This window comes from Taudactylus pleione, unplaced genomic scaffold (genome assembly GCF_031769625.1).
Source record: "Taudactylus pleione unplaced genomic scaffold, aTauple2 ptg000641l, whole genome shotgun sequence".
NCBI lineage: Eukaryota > Metazoa > Chordata > Amphibia > Anura > Myobatrachidae > Taudactylus > Taudactylus pleione.
Window position 1 is genome coordinate 120,000 of NW_028285043.1, and position 17,423 is coordinate 137,422.

General features: G+C 41.5%; 1 protein-coding gene across 1 annotated transcript in view; it reads left to right on the plus strand.

Moving 5' to 3' along the window:
• Positions 1 to 17,423, plus strand: part of LOC148479042 (uncharacterized) — a 67,818-nt gene that overhangs the window by 27,048 nt on the left and 23,347 nt on the right. The gene's annotated exons all lie outside the window — the stretch shown is intronic.

Sequence of the window (17,423 nt, forward strand, 5' to 3'; positions counted from 1 at the left end):
GTCTCCCTGCCGCAAGCCCTGGAGTGATTTTGGCTCTCAGAGCCAAAATCACTCCCACCACTAGTGATGTCAGTGGGGCCGGCTTCAGACGGTAGGCGTTCCCATGGGAATGCCTCTGTCTGGCAGGCACGCTCACCAAAGGGGGTGTGCTGTCAATCAACATCGACAGCACGCCCCCTTTGGTGCGAGACCCGGAGCTCCCTCTGTCGTGCGCATGCACAGTGGGGCAACATCGACCCGCTTGCGAGCGGGTCTGAATTACCCCCTTAGGGCCTGATTCAGACCTGTTTGCTAAACTATGAACACACACACTATGGGCGATTATCGCGCATGCATCAAAGTATGCACCAGTCACTGCGGCCAGGAATCGTGCACTTGTAGTACAGACTGGATGCTACTTTGAGTGACAGCGCCGTTTGTGGGTGGTAACGGGAAGGTGCTTGTGAACGGGGGAATGGGGCTGCGCATGCAGGAGTGTCTGGCCGTCCAAACAGTTTTATGGGTATACATAACTGGCAAAGAAGCGTCATTGTACCAGTCACTTGGTTGTATTTCAGTCTGCAGTGCTTGCAGTGGGGTAGGGTCTAACCTCAAGCACTGCATGCAGCACCGATGGCTCTCGATGTCACTGATTAATCACACACTACCTGGAGATGACGTGTGCTATGAAAGAAAGGTGGGAGTCTTTATACTCCGGCGTGCGCTCACTGCTGTTGCTCTATAAGGCATAGAGGGCGTCCATTCACCAGACCGCACGATCGCAGCATTTGCATACCCAGCCCCTTCTAGCTGTGTGAGAGCACAGCTTAGCGTACGGGTCTGAATGAGCTCCTTAGTCCCAAAGTACCTGACATCAATCCTCACCAAATATTGACTTATACAATAACTGTCTATTCAAAGAACTTGAACAGGACTTACCTGAGCAGTCTCTTCAGAATCCAGCACAGCAAACTGAGCCTACATGCCAGGAAGCCTACAAGCACTTCCTGCCTCCTGCCAGAACAATTTACTGTTCAACACCTGTGGTTTCATTGTCTTTCTTTCCAAAATGAAACACTCTAAAGCCGGCTACACACCAGACAACGTCATCCAGTGTATCTGCTATGTTGCTGACTATGTGCGCTCCTGTGTGTCGTCGGTGACATTGTCCGTCTGACCTGCAAGTGATATGGGCAGTGAGGGCTATGCTGCTGAATTCAGCATGGCTCCTGCTGTCACTCCCGGCATCAGCAAGTGTGTACGTACTTGCTGAGGCCGGCACCCCGCTGGGTCCAGTCGCTAATGAGGTCTGTACACATCGTCTAGTGCAGTGTTGGCTAACCTTGACACTCCAGCTGTTGTGGAACTATATATCGCAGCATGCCCTGCCAGTTTTAGCATGCCCTAATAGCAAAACTGTAGCAATGCATGCTGGGTTATGTAGTTCCATAACAGCTGGAGTGTCAAGGTTAGCCAACACTGGTCTAGTGTGTACTGCCCTTTAAAGTGATGATAGTCACTAATGTTCAACTGATAAAACAGCCTAATCTGAATATTCAACAGGTTTTTTTTTTTTTCCCACTTACACTATTATCCAGTTAAATGTTTATGCATTAAAAATTATTTGGCCTATTCTAAACATTTTTTTTTTCCCTTCTAGTCTGTATGTTTCACCCTACATCTCTATGTAGAACTATTTTGTCTCAATAGGGGCCGTTTTCTAAGATCAATATACCACTCTTGTGTGTGCGGTCATGCTGATATATGCATGTCTTGGGTGGTTGAACGCACGAGGCCTTTAACCTCATGTGTCACTATGCACACCAAGGCGTGCTTCTATCAGAGTGTGAACGCACACCCAAGAGTGGTATGTTTATTACACATACCCCACTTTTTTTTTTTAGGTGTCCTTAAACTACCAGCACAGATCAGGTCTGTCAATATATCCTATAATTTTATTTTTTAAATGTGGGGCAATAATCCAAAATGTTTTTAATATAGATATTAGTCAATTATCAATAAAGACCAAAGAGTGTAATGTGTGGCTTGGGAGACATCCAGAGAGGCAGCAGTTCTGCTGAGTTCTATGTCTAGCCGTACTTGCTACCTTCTTTGTTGTCTGCAGGAATGGTGGGCCACTCTCTATAACATAACCCAGTGCCACTAGTCGAGTACCCACCCAGGTGGACTGATAGTCCAACACCCCTGTGTGCAATACTGCCGCCCACCATCCATTGCATGCTGATACATCAGACCACGACTACAGCCCTCTTAGTGGCATCAGTGGTTTGCCCTCTCTTTCCTGGCATACTTGGGCCTCCAAGGGCTGCCCACATAGTATACTTGCAGACAAGGCCATTGCAGCTGGCCTTTTGCTGATGTCTTCCTCATCAGGCACAATCTGGATTGCTGGAGACCTCGTTCTACTGTTTACATGACAGGACACAAGCTGACCTGCTCCTGACAGGCTAGTTGTCCCCTGGTGTTGCACTGCAGGTCACCAGTTTGCCCATTTTTCTTTTCTAGTTGACTGTGCCAGATCGCCAAGCTGCCTTATTTCTGAAAGTACTACTTGGCACTCCATGATATTTTTTTTTCAATTGAGTATTCTTTTATTGGTTTTCATAAACCTATACATACCATGATATGAGTTTACACTGCCTCATTTGAGTACGTGATCTATCCCTACCTACTCTCCTCTGTGCAATCGATACTGGATTATGGTCAGCTACTTCACCTAAACCATCCTTTGCCTGCAAAAGTTTCCTGCCACACTCTGTTTCCATGTCAGAAATCTCAACATTGGCTATTCCTTCAGCCCACAAAGTCAGGGTGTGCGTAATAAAGGATACCATGGCCACTGATTTTGCAGAATCCATAAAGTTCTCAGGGATCACCTACATTCCACTCATCATCTGGTGACCGTGGAAAAAATTTAAATTGGTGAATGTGAGAAAGACCTGTTTGACCTTAAACAGCAAGTTGCTGCTTTACAAAAAAACTCAGTTGTTTAACTCAATGACTTAAGGTACATACACAAGTAAAGATTTTCTGTCCAACCATCCAACTAGTTGGTGATTGGTTGGAATGAAAATCTGGTAAGGTACGAAAGCAAATGACAATCAGCTATTTGCTCCCAAGTGACGGAAAAAGGACAAAAACTGTTTGAACAAATTGTTTAGATCAAACATTTAACAAACTTGTCTTAACTTGTCATGTTTTCTGGCGTTTAGGAGCAAATTGCTGATCATCAGTTACTCTCATACCTTACCAGATTTTCATTCCAACCAATTAACTAGTTGGATGGTTGGACAGAATCTTTACATGTGTATGCACCCTTGGTGCCTAATTCAGTAAGGATTGCAATTGCAGCTGTGAAAATATGCTAATGCCTGCCACAGCTCAGCCAGCATAGAGACTACCACAGCTGCTTTCTCATATGCCTAATACCTCGCACTCCTGCATATACATTGGTACCATCGTCGAAGCACATCGGCCTGTCATGCACAATTACAGCAGGTCTGACAAGTTGCAGAAACTGTAGTAGTTGATTTTAATCCCACACCAGTGATACTATGTACAGTATGAAATATATATATATGTGTGATCTCACTTCAATGGGTTGTATATACGTAAATAACCCAGCTATCAATCAGCCTGATATACTCAACAATTTGTCTAGCTGGGGTGTCTAATATAGTGCACTTATTTTAATTCACGCAATCCTCATCTTTATATAGAATAGTAAATATGTTAAAACTATAACCTTTCTTTATTAATTTCTTATTTAAAAAAAAAAAAAAAATGAATTCCATTACTTAGGTGAAATATTTAAAATTTACATACATCACAAAAATAGTACAAAGAAATTGGTGTATAAAGAAAATAAATAAATTACAGATTAGTTTTTTAAAACTGTATTTCTATACTGCTGGTTGATTTATTTCTCTTGTATAACTTGGCTACCAATATTAGTTTATAAGTTACTGCAGTTTATACTGCCTGTCATGTGCAGGCTGTGGGCCTGATTCTGACCCGCTCGCAAGCGGGTCAATGGTGCCCAAGTGCGCGTGCGCACGACGGAGGCGGCTCAATCGTGCGCATACACGAGACCCGAATAACGACGGCCAAGCCGTCGTGAAGGGTCTCGCACCAAAGGGGGTGTGCTGTCGATGGTGACTGACAGCACGCCCCCTTTGGTGGGCGTGGCTGCCCAGACTGAGGCGTTCCCATGGGAACGTCTACCGTCTGAGTCCGGCCCCACTGACATCACTAGTGATGTCAGTGGGAGTGCTTTTGGCTCTGATAGAGCCAAAAGCACTCCTGGGCTTGCGGCAGCGAGACCCTACCGCAGGGTCTCGTCGCAAGCCCGATGGTCGCGATCATCGTGACCATCATCATGGCTGCTCGCTATAGCTGTGGGTGGTCACCCACAGCTATGCGAGTGGAGCAGGGACGGCCCTGATTCAGAGCGAGCGGCTCTGAATCAGGGCCTGTGTTCCATTTTTCACTGATCATGAGACCAGTAATTCCTATATTAAATAGGTTTCCCTGTGGTTATGTTTTCTTCACAGATTGATACAAATTGTTATATAAGAGACAATCTTGTTGCAAACTGTATCATTCTGTTACATTAGTAACAGTCAAGGTGCATACACACATAACGATTTTGTAACCGAGTATCTGTCAGATTTTTCCCTTGAAAAAGTGAACGATTTTTTGAGGTGTAATGAACGATTTGTACAACGATGAACGAAAAATGTTCCTTCCCTTAATGAAAATCGTTATGTTGGATGGTCTGAAATGGACGATAAACTACAAACGGGTGCGCGCTTGATCGATTATCGTTCATCGTTATAACTCAGAAACTGAACGATTTTTTTGAACGATAACGACATCGTTAATAACAAATCGTTCAAAAAATCGTTAAGTGTGTATGCACCTTTATGCTTTGTTTCTGTGGGATATCCACAAATGGTTACATTGATCAGCGAGTCCAATTGCTCCGTCTGAACGAATACTCCTGGAGGTGAATACTAGACTACCTCCGTGACCACACAGTTATATTTCAACACAGTATTATCTCCCCTAAGTAGGGGAGATAATACTGTGTTGATATAATACTGTGTTGAAATATAACTGTGTGGTCACGGATTCATTGTATCATATGTGAAACATTCACATATGAACTAATGATCAGTAACTGTTCGCTTTGCACATATCTGGTTAACGGTATATTAAGTGAATGTTCTGACATACTCACCCAAGCTCCAGCCTGATTTATTGCTAAGACCATCTGTGGTCACTAATAGACTGCAGTGGTGAGGCACCATGGGATTAGTGTGTGGCCAAATTAGAGTTTGCATTTCATGATCAGGCCAATGGGGTCATTCCTATTAGGTTCGAGGGGGTTGGTTGCTGTTGCAATGGCATAGAAATGCCAGCAATGGCACCATAACTTTCCCCAGACTCACAGATAGCAAACAAAAATCATAGCAAACAAAAATCAGTGAGTCCAGAAGTCCTGCTAGTCAGGGCCAGATTAAGGTTTGTGGGGGCCCCATCAATAAAATAAGAGCTGTCCTTTGCAATGGCTTCGGTCAGAGGGACTTCCGAGTTTAACACCCAGAAGTCCCTCTGGTGTCCTTCTGCGCATGCGCAGAAGGCCGCAATGGGGTGATGGTAGGTATCCGATCAGATCCCTCCCAAGGGGGAGCGTCCCAATAAAAAAAACCATAGGCTTCTATGGGTAACGCCACCTGAAGATGGCGTTACCCACTGGGAAGAAGCACTGGAATGCATCGTATTCCGGTACTTTGTACATATGGGAAATGCGGTAAACCCCCCGAAACCTTCCTTTTCGGGGGGTTTACCGCATTTTTTCCTGTTAGTACATGCTGCTCATAGAGAGGGAGAGAGAGTGAGAAAGAGGGAGAGAACAAGATAGAGACTCATGAGAGAGTTATGGAGCATACACACGGTCAGATTTGTCAGATGAACGATTTGAACGATTTGTCCAACGATTTGAACTATGAACGATTTTTGACTGCATTAAAATGAATGGAATCGTCCAAATCTGACTGCAAACACATCAGATGTCAGATATCGTTATCCGACCATCGGGAACGCTCATCGTTCATACATGTCAGATTTTCCTTCAGATATGAACGATTGAACGATTTTTTTAAATCGTTATCGTTCAGATCTGAAGAAAAATCTGACCGTGTGTATGCATCACTAGAGAGAGAGGGTCGGGGGGAGAGGGAGAGACAGAGGGCCTGATACAGTAAGATATTGCACGCAATTGATCATCTTGGTGAAACCATGCTGCACTGCAGGTGGGGCAGATGTGACATGTGCAGAGGCATAGATATGGGAGGGAGGTGTCCAAACTGATATCTAAATCGCAGTATAAAATAAAGCTGTGCAGTATTTGTGGGCTACATGCAAAAGCAGCCAGTATTTACCCTACATGCAAAATAAAATGTATGTATTTGCACCCCTTGCATTGCAATATGGTTTGTCCTGGTTCACAGTTACTTGCTATATCTTACTCTATTCCCAAAGCTGAATCAGGTCCAGAGAGCGTGCACACACTTCCCGACCTCTATGTACAGCATCAGGAACAGGGCAGGATTCTAATTGGGACAGACACTTCACGGCATTAGGCCCCGCCCCCTGCGAATACACCTGCGAATTGTGGCATTATATCAGCGAGGGGGCAGGGCTTCCCTCGTCAGTGATCAAGTGTGCTGTCACTGCAGTGCTGTCTGCTGCTGTCCGGGAGTCGGAATGTTTGCCAATGTGTGGGGGCCCCTGGACGACAGCCCCGCCTATAATCCGGCCCTGCCGCTAGTCGACTTGCAGCTAATAGGATCAAGCTCTTAATGCAGGTCTGGCCAATCTGTGGTTCTCCAGCTTTTGTGAAACTACAAGTCTCAGCATGCTTTACCAGCTGAATGGTGGGAGGGTATGCTGGGACTTGTAGTTTCACAACAGCTGAAGAGCCACAAATTGGCCAGGCCTGCCTTAATGTATGGTCATCTTGAGTGAGACTGTAATCTAGATTTACCAGAGGAAGCTTCTCCCCTTGTCACAGTTTCTCAAATCTATACGGTAATGTTTCATGGGATCAGATTTTTATTTTTTTTTTGTACATTTTGGGTTCTATAGTGTATATAAAAGTGTAGCCTTAATTTTTAAACATTACATTAAGGAGGCGGGGCATCCAGCATGGCCGCATTTTAGACAAGCTCCCTGATGTAGGCAAAAAATCTGAAGGCATCTTCCTACTACCAACGGATTTAAGATTTGCCAAAACCATCCTGAAAACCCCCTTCATCTGGGGAATCTGGAGATACCTATATCGACTGGGAGAGATTATTTTCTACCAGAGTCTGGCCATCAAACTAGATGGACTGTATGAACGCCATGAGCTCATGTGGCGCGATTTGCCTCTGAAAGCTGTAGGCCTTATACAGAAGGCTAAACACGACTGACTTTTATTACCGAATTACTACTTACCTGTTGGTGGATTACAGTGAACCCGGAGTTGTTGAAATAGCGCGGAGGTTACAGAAACTACCCGGCACTAAGGTGCGCACGTGGCGCGCAGCGGTGCTGGAGAGATGAGATGAACACAAGATTCATCTGGAACTGCCGTGGGATCAGAGGCTGAACGCTGGGACTGACGGTGCAGAGTGCATGGACATTGGCTTGGGAGAATTCGCCTGCCGTGTACTCCGGAGCTGATCGGTGCTCCTCCGAAGTACTGCAGCAAAGCATTGGCTAGACGCTGCATCTATCTCTGTCACTTGGGGAGTTTTACATCTCCGGACACGGACCACGTGGATCGGAAACCCTCTCTGCTGCCTAGAATACCGGCGCTCAATACATATCAGTGTTTTCCCTGCTGTATCTAAGAAGAGCGGAGATCTGGTAAGAGACGGCGGCTTGATTGGGAGATCTAGAACGGGATACGGCTGCTGGTAACGTCCCTACCTGACGCTGCCTATTGAGGTCTTGATCGTTGCTTCTCCGAGACGCCGCAGCATAGCACAGGCTGGACGCTATATCTTTTCTTGCTGCCTTGAGAGTTTGATACCTCCGGTCACGCGCTGAGTTGATTGAAAGTCCTTCTTGGTACCTGTGCTCCCGGTGCCCAGCGCATGTTAGCACTCTCCCGGCTGGATACAAGAAGGGGAGGGGGAGCGGCGGAGGTCCGGTAGCAAACAGTAGCTCTTCAAGGGGATATGTGTCTGGATACAGGTACTGGTAGCGTTCTTATCTGAAATCACCTACTTAAGGTTTGGGCGGTGAGTGGACACTTACCCTTGGCTGACTTGTCATCTCGAACACGGAATCCTTGTGATATCTATGAATAGAAAGATAAACTAAACTGGTTCTGAATAGTCCTGTTGGCGTGCATTGCGATATTTTGGGGTTCACTGCAAAGTTGGATTGAACACTAGGGCTGCTGTTATACACGCAGGCTATACTTCTGAAATATATATAGAGTCGCCTATAATAACTTACATGCTAAGAATTGTTAAGGCGGCTGCCTATAACCCAGGCCTTGATACTAATCTATTGTATTGCATCATACAATTATTAATATTATTGCTAGAGTCAATCAACATCTGTTAAAATTGTCCCCCTGCATTTTTGTGTGTGCTCCCCTCTTTTCACTTGTTCCTTTTCCTCTGCCCCTGAACTACTGTACTATGGATGCATAGAGGTCAAGGTAAATAAGCTCTATAGGAGGGGTATTGCTAATTAGCTTAGGGTTAACTCACATTTTCTCTCAAATTGCATTATGTATAGCTAGAGTAATACCGAACTTTCTCAGGAATTAACTACCATATTAATCTGACTTGTATATTGGTATAACTCTGACATCATATATAGCTCATATGAGTAGTATTGCTGCCATCTAGTGGCTGAAACGTTAATATATTATATTGACTTTAGTTACCTAAGATATCATGGAGCTTTCGTAGGCTTACGCATACTGTATAGAGGAATGCATCTCATAAGGTCTTTTCAGGAAACCAAAGCATGAATTGGGAATGCAATGCAAATGTTTTCTTGGGTAATATGATACCAACATAGTGGGGATTTATACCTATTTACTCCTGTACCCTAGTCAACCTCATACTATTTCAGTACTGCTTAGGAATATTTTGACTCTTACAATTTCATTTTTTGACCACTAACTTTCCATCTAGAGTGGAATTCTCTGTCGAATTTTTCTTTGATAGGTGATGGACAGATACGTCCGTAAGCCCACTCCGACTATATCTTCCACAGGGTCAAACTCCAAAATGGGCAAGGTAAATAAATCGGCTAAGAATGCTCCTCCTTCTCCATCACATAGTGATACAGCTGAATTGGAGTCTGAGGGAGCTACATCATTAGGCCACCACTCTCAGAATCCCTCGTCAATTATAGAAACAGCTCAGGAAATTTCGAAAATACTGATGCCTTTGATAGATAAAAAATTAGATTCTCTTCAGTCATCATTTGACGCAGCACTTGCAAAGATTGATTCTAACACCTCCAGACTTAGTACTTTAGAACAACGAGTTAGCGACATGGAGGATCAGTCTCATGAATTGCAACAAACAGTGAGCACACAATCAGAAAGTGTACAGTTGCTCATGGTCAAAATTGATGACATGGAGAATAGACTTAGGCGCAGTAACTTAAGGTTCATTGGGATACCTGAACAAATAAGTGGCCAAGCCTTGATGCAACTTGTAGTTCATAAAATACCTGAAGCCTTAAATTTATCTGAGAGCCCAATCCTGCCTCATGTAGAAAGAGTGCATAGAATAGGACCAGATAGACCAGGGCCTAATGCCAGATCCAGACCAGTAATAGCAAAGTATCTAGACTATAGAATGAAAGAGAGGATTCTTATTGGATACCGAAAAACATCCACATTGATGATAGATGGCTATAAGGTACTAATATTCCAAGACTTTTCAGCAGCAGTTACACAGAAAAGAAGGGAATTCACTGAGGTTTGCAAATTATTGTATGAGCGTAACACTAAATTTGCATTACTATACCCAGCCAAATTGAGAGTGGAAGATGGAGATCAAACGTTATATTTCACTGACCCTAAGACAGCCAAGACTCATTTTGGTATCGACGTGAACCGAGAAAGATCACCACGTAGATGAAAAAATTGACAGTACTGATACAGTTCAGAGTATAGTTCTAATTCAGTAATCAATATGGATATTTACAGGAGTAGATTGTTGTCATTTCTATACTTGATGGAAATTTGCAAGATGATAATTGCTACTTAAAATGTTGTGTTTTATTCACATGAAGAGGCATTCCTCATTTCAATGAGTAGAATATGTTACAAAGTTCTGGTGTACATCACAAGTTACAGGTGATGAACACCACATGGAAATATAGTTGGGAAAATAAAAGAAAAAGGAGGAAACGCTGCACAAAATTGTATAATGCCTTTGATTTCAGTTGGTTTATTTTTTTTTACGTTCTTTATTGTTTTGTTTTTGTTGGATTCTCTCTCGTCCTCTCCCTCCCATCCTGGGGGATACTGGGATTAAGGGGTTTCATTGCATCAAAAATGACGGTCTCTGTTGGCTGGGGCAGAGTTCCGTACATTGCTTTGATAATGTTCATTACATTTTTTATCCCACAACAGGGTATTGGATAAGATATGTCCCTAAACATGAGCACTGGGAATTCTGGGATACATGATGGTAAGTTGAAATTTTTATCATGGAATGTGGGGGGTTTAAATTCCACAATTAAGCGAAAAAGAGTAATTACTCACCTAAAAAAATTTAAAGCAGATATTATGTTTTTACAAGAAACACATTGGGCAGAGGGTGACTTCTCTACTTTGAAAGCATCCTGGATAGGGGAGTGCGTAAAAGCTGGTTGCGGCAGAAGAGTCAGAGGGGTTGCTATACTATTTCAGAGAAATTTACAGTATACTATCATAAACACCATAGCTGACCCCAATGGTAGGTTTCTAATTACAGATGTGGAAATTTGGGGCTCCCGATATTCTCTAGTAAACTTATATGCACCGAATGTTTCACCTCAAGATTTTATCGGACAGATAATGGGTATTTTGGCACAGCGCACTAATTACTCCTTAATAGTTGCAGGAGATTTCAACTCGGTAGAAAATCCATCAATAGATAGACAACCGACCCCACAATCATCTAATTCGGCAGTATGGAGACAATTTCAGTCTCTTAAAGCAAACCATCATATTACAGATGTCTGGAGATTATTAAACCCCACAGATAAATCATACACCTTTTACTCTGCTGTACATAGATCTTGGTCAAGAATTGACTTATTTCTTGTGTCGGACAGCATAGTGTCTAAAATAAAAGATTCCGGGATACATTCAATTTTAATCTCTGATCACGCACCCATTACCATAACATTGACTATACCACAATCAACGGGTGGCCTAAGACACTGGCGATTTCCGTCCTATTTATACAAATCAACTAATTTTAAGGAATATTTACTTACACAGTGGATGAACTATCAGGATGACAACTTAGAAGCGTGGGATACACCAACCATTTTTTGGGGCGCATCTAAAGCTGTAATGCGAGGACGGATTATCGATTTTGTTTCTAAACAACGCAAGGCACAGACAACTGAATATAGATCAATGTCAGAGGCCCTCACTTTAGCTTTACAGAATTATATTGCAGATCCTACTGAGCTAACTAGAGGAACATATGTTCAGGCAAAGCAAATATTAGACACACACCTCCTGTCTCAAGCCAAAAAAGATGTACTATATACTAAGCATAAGTTTTACAGATGGGGGAACTAAGCAGGGAAGTTGCTTGCCAACATGTCCAAATCATGGCGGAAAAGGAATTATATCACAGCCATTAGGGATCCACACACTAACACCTTACTTACTACCAACGATGATATTGTACAGAAATTCGAGGAATACTATAGGGAATTATATAGAGATCTTTCCTTCAATCAGCTCCAACATGATACTTTAATTACTGAGGATTTATTGCCTCCACTAACTATAGAACAACAAGAGGCACTTTCAGGAGAAGTGACATTAACTGAAGTGTTGTCTGTCATATCAGAACTAAAACTAGGGAAGTCGTCTGGACCAGACGGATTCTCAAATGAATACTACAAACTATTGCAGCAACAGGTGGCTCCGATCCTTAAGGAGTTGTTTAATGATATGATAGATAACAAATCCCCATTTCAATACTTCACAAATACTACTACAGTGTTGATTCCCAAACCACAAAGAGACACACAAAAACTAGACTCGTACAGACCGATTAATCTATTAAATACGGATGCCAAATTATTGGCCAAAATCATGGCGAATCGTTTGCAAACTATTTTACCTGATATATTAACTCCCCATCAACTGGGATTTGTGAAGGGGCGACATTCGGTTCGTGGGGTCAGAGCGGCAATAGCAGCAGTGGCGGCAACGTCAGGAATATCCTCAAGTTCCACTAACACTCTGTTGAGTCTTGATACGTCAAGGGCATTTGACACAGTGTTATGGCCTCACTTATTTAAAATATTACAAATGCGTGGATTTGGGTCAACATTTATTGATTTAATTAAATATTTATATTTATCCCCCATGACGACACTTTTAATAAATGGTCATATTAGCACCCCAATAGAGATGTTCAGGGGTACAAGACAGGGGTGCCCCCTTTCACCCCTTCTATTTGATTTGTCCAAAGACCCGTTAATAAGAATATTAGAAAAAGATAGTATTTTTAGGGGGATTAATATAGGCTCCACAACGATAAAACTAACAGCATTCGCGGACGATATAATGCTCTACATCGCTAATCCTCATGAAAGTATGATCCACATATTTGAAGTGTTGAAAAGTTTCGAAGAAATTTCAGGATTTGCAGTTAATATAAGTAAATCGGAAGCGCTCTATCTTGGTACGCGTAACACAATACCACACTTACCAGAAAACATATCACTTAGATGGGCTAGTGACAGAATCACGTATTTGGGTATTATACTTCCTAAAAATTTAGCAAATTTATATTCCTTTAACTACAAACCCATTATAAAAAAAATCTCGGACGAGCTAGAGGGATGGAGGGACCTCTGCTTATCATATATGGGACGTGCATGTCTAATTAAAATGATCTCATTCCCGAGACTGATGTACTTGCTTCAGGCCTTGCCTTTATTTGTTACAGCAAAAGATTTGCAACTCCTGAATAAGATTTTTCGATCTTTTGTTTGGAATGGTAAGCGACCTAAGATAAGCCTCTTGAAATTACAACAATCTAAATTAAATGGGGGAATAGGCTTTCCAGATATCAAGATATATAATAAAGCAGTTATGTTTCGGTATCTGTCCGATTGGATAAACGAAACAGAAAACTATGCCAACACGTCACTTGAACGAGAGTTTCTTGAACAAAGGGACCTAATTACATTTCTGCATCTTCACGATCAGGAGCTTTCTGCCTCTGTGAGGGATAACCCATTGTTGTGGAATACAAAACGATTATGGCATCAATTGAGACATGAGGCAGGTCTAAATTCACATAAATCATTATTTCTTCCGTTGGTAAGAACTCCCGATTTTCAAAATGGACAGGCAACATACCCATTTACACTATGGCAAGTAGGAAGTATACAGAGAATAGGATGTTTGGTAGATAGAGAAGCACATAGGACTCTGACATATTGTGAAGCCTTGGAAAAATATAACACTTTATCAGGATACCCTGTAGCCTTCCTACAGGCAAAACATTATGTTAATTCTGTGATACAGGTGTTTGCAGAGGGAGATTGGAACAATCCAATAGATAGCCTTCTTTCCAAACCACCAATTTTGAGGACAGCCATTTCTAACTATTATTTGTGTTTTAAAACAACCATGGATCATGCATCCAATACTGGGGGACTGTCACAGTGGATTCAGAAATTTCCTACGTACACAATAGAAGATTTAATGGCTGCCCTTAACTACTCTTGTAAAACTCTAACTTCACCAATATATGTGGAGATGTTCTTAAACGTTTTCCACAGAGCTTATTTATCACCGCACAGAAGTTACTTAATGGGGCGCACAACTTCTCATTGCTGCTATAGGTGTGGGGAAAGCAATGCCGATTTATATCACTGTTTTTGGTCGTGCCCTTTGGTTAGAGGATTCTGGTTACAAATAAAAAGATATGCGGAATCATCAATACTCAATTATGTCCCCTTCATGGCAGAGTGGGCAATCTTTGGCATTATTCCCACAGATATGAGGGCGAGTAAGGGGAGTAGGAGACTGCTCTTAGCAATTAGTGCGGCAGCACGTAAGACGATATTACAAGAGTGGATCTCGTCCACTGCCCCATCTTTTGCATTATTTAAGATAAAATTATTTAATGTTTTTCGAAAGGATTGGGTAGAGGTAATATTAGAAAAAGAAATCAAAGTGGAGAAATTTTTCAACACATTGGAATCATTTATATCTACTCTGTCCCTGGAAATGCGACGACAAATTTATAATAGTGTGAAGGATACCTCATGGTACACACTTCAAACCATTGAAAACAACCCTCCAATAGATGTCACTTAGGTCGGTCACTAAACATACTGAATATGGAGGGAATATGGATTCTCCTGGTTTTGGTTGGGGGGGGGACGGGAGAGAGTTTCTTTCTATTTATTTATTTTTCTTTATTTTCTTTAGTTAATGTTCATTATCGACTGTATTCATATGCATATTAAGAATTTCTTATGTTATATGAAAAATTGTGATGTGACTAGATTGAATAATACAATATACTATTATGAAGTCTGTATTATGTAACATCTGACAGAACAATACGGTTATAAGGTTTATATGATCTCAAAAATCTATGAACATAATGACAATACTATATAATTGTGTTACATTTCTGAAGTTTTTAAGTGTTTTGTATTGATATGATTGAAATTCTTGAATGTGAAATTGTGCAGTGTTTCAATAAAAATAATTTTGAAAAAAAAAAAACATTACATTAAGGGGGCGATATATTAAACCTTCAAAAGAGTGGAGAAGTGGAATAGAGAAGTTGCCCATAGCAACCAATCAGCTGCTAGCTATCATTTTATAAAATGGACTTCATAAATGCTACCTCAAAGCTGATAGGTTGCTATGGGTTATTTCTCCACTTGTCCACTCTTTTGAAGGTTTGAAACATTTTCCCATGAATGTGTAGCATTTGTTTAAACCTAATCGTAACTAGAGTTTGTTCACATGAATTTTAGAATTGTTAAGTGCAGGAGCAGAATATACACTATGAAAACCCTAAGTTTGGAATGTGTTTAATATTAAAGGTGCATACACACACGATTTTTTGAACGATTATCGATAAATGATATCGATTATCGTTGAAATAATCGTTCACTTTCTAAGTTAAAATAAAATTGTAGTTCAATCAGACTGACCAACTCAACGATTTTCATTAAGGGAAGATGTAAAAATCATTTGTAGTTCAAAAAAATCGTTCATTACATTTAATAAATGAACGATTTTAGTAAACTATTTTTGTTCATTTTTCCCTTGAAAAAATAAACGAAAATCATTTACTAAAATCGTTCATTTACAAAATCGCTGTGTGTGTATGCAGCTTAAGTGATTGTCTGTTATTTAGGGGCCTAAATGACAGCTAAATCCTAATAATTGAAATATAAGTATTTATGCACCCTGCTTTTTAACAAACTTGCAATGGAAAGTTAAAATAGAAGTAGACTATAAAATGAATTATCTTAACCCTCATCCAGTATAAGAAGAATTGAAAATGTCTGTTTGGTAGCGGTATAAGTCTTCCCATGTTTGTCAAAAGGGACCTTCTCTACCAACCAAGCTAACACCTGTAGAAAGTGCTGACACACAAATTAAAAGGTCCAGGTCGAAAAAAATATTAGGCAAGCGATAGTGCTAAAGCAGAAAGGCCATGTGTGTGAATCCCTTCCCTGGTGAAAAAACAGCCTATAGGCTACAATGCATGATGAGACCTAAAGCTGGTGTTGGCTCACTAGTTCCAACTAGGTTTTTCAGAGCTTGGACATCAAATTCAGCCATTGATGGTCTGTGCGCATGCGCAGAAGGATTCTAAGCTTTACACATTAGCTTAGCTGAAGATACCACTTTTGGGTGTCTGCAGCTGTACAGAAGCAGCTAGCCATTGGAAAGCTGCATCTGATTGCTGGCAACCATCACATACTTGCAATTTGATGGAAAAAGTACTTCCATCGAATTGGGAACATCGATGGTTACTTTCCATCGTCTTCCAATGTCCATCCCTACAGTGAACTAACATTGTTAGATGGGCTTTAGAAAAACTGATCGGAAGACGGTCGCAAAGGCCATGGATGTGGTGTTTGGAACAAAACAAAAATGGAGTATTAAGCAGAGCAAAGCATCTTGTGCCTTTTATAGTTGTTTTCTTTACCCCATTAGTGCTTAGTCAATACTGTACCCTAAAGACTATTTGAATTCTCTCATTGATCATGATGCTATGGGGTTTACTCACTTAAATTGAGGTTCTGTCAATGGCGGGTATTCATCAAAGCTTGGAGAGTGATAAAATTAAGAGAGATAATGTACCCAACCAATCAGCTCCTTACTGTCACTTTACAGGCTGTGTTTGAAAAAATCAGTTAGGAGCTGATTGGTTGGTACTAAGTAACTCTGAAAATGTTACCTCTCTCAAGCTTTCATAAATACCCCCCACTTACTGCAGTGGTACTAAACACATTATCACAGCAATTAAAGTAATAACGTATTGTGATTCGAAGAGCAAATCTGGTCCCACAAGCCCATACTGATAATGTATTGCTCTAGTGTAAGGCGTTAATAGTTTAGTGACCATGTAAATGTATACTGCGTAGAATTGGGAGCGCTGCATGTGCAGTAATTAGTTTTTGTGTGCTCATCGTACCTTTACTTCGCAAGTGGACATTGTACAGGGAGTTAGTTAAGCATAACACTATCCTCATAACTTCCTACTACATAAGTTGGCTTCCAAAAATAATAGGACGGCATAAGAAATTCATGACTTCTTGGCGGCAACCAGTTTTGCTAATTGGTTAAGCAGTTACATAAATGGTGAGTTTCTGCATACAGCGCATGCGCTCATGCAAATTTACATATATCTGCATATGGCAGTCTTATTCTATGTCGGATGGACCTTGGCTGGGGCTTTAGTTCCGTAAAATATACCCTTTTGGGTGGGAACTGGGTGACACGAAGCTACGATCACATTGAATTACCCTGACTTGTGGGAGTGTCATGGATGTTTATCCAAAGCTCTGTGGGATTCTGAATCCTGCATACAGGGAAGAGATGCTTGTTTCTGTCGGATCTCTTGCATCTGGAAAAGGGCTGGATGAAGTGCCTATACTAATGGTGATGGTTC